The 2500-nt window shown below is 43.7% G+C and overlaps 1 pseudogene; it reads right to left on the bottom strand.

The window, feature by feature from the left end:
* Positions 1 to 311: 311 nt before the first annotated feature.
* LOC108518013 (eukaryotic translation initiation factor 1-like) lies at positions 312 to 959 on the bottom strand (annotated as a pseudogene).
* Between the last annotated feature and the right edge of the window lie 1541 nt (positions 960 to 2500).

The following is a 2500-nucleotide window of genomic DNA, read 5'->3' as shown; positions in this document are numbered from 1 at the left end:
GAATATATATTGAAAACTTAATCCCTAGTGCAATAGTTTTGGAAAATGGGGCCTAATAGAATATGTTTATGTCATGAATGCTCCATCCTCGTGAATGGATTAATGCCAGTTATGAAGGGACTTTTCTTTTTTGTCTGTGTAGCTCTTTTCAGTTTATTACATGAAGGAGTTACACTAGTCCAAGCTAAGGGCAGACCCCAAATAGTTACTTCATACACACTGTGAAGTTTTTAAACTTGTGACAAAGACAGAAGGGAAATTCTACTCATTGCAAGAAAATCCTCACTTAAGCTTCAGTGAGCCACAGACACTTAGAACCCATGAACCTTCAGCTGACTGTCCTTGGCCAGTGCAGTCACTGCAAGGAACTGGCATAGGTTCTTGCACGGGTCACTCTGTAGCTTAATTAGTTCTGCATTTTCTGGATGCTCAATTCAGACAAATTTTTTCTTGAGTGCCTTCACTAGTTTCTTTCTTTCTCTCTCTTTTTTTTTTTTCAGAGTCTTGCTCTGTTGCCCAGGCTGGAGTGCAGTGACATGATAATCTTGGCTCACTGCAACCTCCTTCTCCCAGGTTCAAGGGATTCTCCTGCCTCAGCCTCCCAAGTAGCCAGGACTACAGACATGCACCACCACAACCAACCAGTTTTGGTATTTTTAGTAAAGATGGGATTTCAGCATGTTGCCCAGGCTGGTCTTGAACTCCTGACCTCATGTGATCCACCCACCTAGGCCTCCCAAAGTGCTGGGATTACAGACATGAGCCACTGTGCCTGGCCTAGTTTTTTTTTTTTATGGTAGTCATCAGCAATTCCTTGGACAGTAGTAAGGGTCTTCCTGCCATTCCTTTATCAAATTCTTGTATGGATATAATCCTCGGTGCCAGCAGGAAGCAGGTTATTGCCCTTAGTTGCATCCAGCAAAGAGGTCAAAAGAGTAGAGGTTCTGACTAGTAAACATACTATACAATTCCTCTTCCTCAGCAGAAACTGCCTACAGAGGTAGCAGTGGAAGAAGTGGAGGGAAGTGGGCAAAGGTAGAGTATGGAGCATCAGGAAGCAAGGGGGCTCAAAGGAAAAGTTGCTGAGTCCTCATCAGTGGCTCAGTGTCTGGGTTCATGAAAAGACTTGAGGTTTTGAGTTCAATTTCTTGCTGTCCCACACTCTCTTGCCCTTCCATATTCCAACTTGAATGACTTAGCAAGAAGGCCTTCAACAGACACCAGCACCTTGATATTGGACTCATCTGCCTCCAGAACTGTGAAAAATATATTTCTTTTCTTTGAAACTACCCAGTCAGTGGTGCTCTGTTACAGCAACACAAAATGGACCAAGAATATGTTGCTAGTAAATATATAATTTTAGCCATGGGTTTTAAGATCTGGAGCGATTGGAAATATTGGACATCCCCTAGAGATTCTGTACTCAGAGCTGGATGCGGTAACTAGAGGTAATTTTCGAAGTGAATGTGCTTGAAGTTGTATGTAGTATAATCCTAACAACAGAGCAAGACCCTATCTCAAACAAACAACAACAAGAAAGGATATTATGTAGCCTATAAAATAAATGGGTGGGCTAAAGAACCGTATTTTGAGCTACATAATGAGAAAGAGCCAAAACCAAATTGCAGAACTGGTCTGATGACAAGACACCACTGCCGTGATTGAAGAGCTCCAGATATGTTGCTTGTGCCAACGATACCATGACCATCAGATACTGGACTGATCACTACTTCGCAGTCACTGCTTTCCAGGAAGCGATCCTCCTGAAACCAACTTTTCTAGCAAACTTCGAGGCAGATGTGGCTGACTGGCAGAGCCCAGTCCACATGCCAGTGCTCTAACTGCAAGGCAGGTGGAAAAAGAGTACCTAGCACTTTCAGCTGCTGAAGGGGATGGTAGGCCCTGCATCTCTGACTCATCACCTGATGAAATTTCCTAAAGGAAAGAAAGAGGGTTAGAGTGCTATGGTCCCAGCATACATGTCGTGTCCCTACACCCATAACCGTCAAGACCATCCTTGTAAGGGACATTAATTTTGGATTAGTGCCAGTGTATCTCATAAAGCCTACTGCAAACAAGGCTTACACATTTTAACAATCTATACTTAGTCAGGATTATTGAGTGAAGGTTGGTTTCAGATAGACCTAAGTTATCACCAAGAAAACTGTTGCCTGTGCCACATCAGAAAACTGGGAAATTAGGAAGCCATTGTTCCAACTGTTGGCTCCAGGAACACATTATCTTAGCCAGGACCTGGGGAACAGGAAGCCACTGCCAGAGCTGTTGGTACCAGAGATGTGACTTACTGAATCCTCACATGCGACTTCATTTTATTCCGCACTTTAGCTGAGTTGCAGATCAAGCCCCTCAGGCATGTATCTAATTGGGAAACTCAAAACACATCCAGAGACTAAGCTTCAAGAAAGTCTAAGGTCAGGGGCAGTGGCTTATACCTGTAAACCCAGTACTTTGGGAGCCCAAGTTGGGCGGATTACCTGAG

Source organism: Rhinopithecus bieti, unplaced genomic scaffold (assembly GCF_001698545.2).
Source record: "Rhinopithecus bieti isolate Rb0 unplaced genomic scaffold, ASM169854v2 scaffold_41644, whole genome shotgun sequence".
Classification (NCBI taxonomy): domain Eukaryota; kingdom Metazoa; phylum Chordata; class Mammalia; order Primates; family Cercopithecidae; genus Rhinopithecus; species Rhinopithecus bieti.
This window is presented reverse-complemented; position numbering and strand designations above follow the sequence as displayed.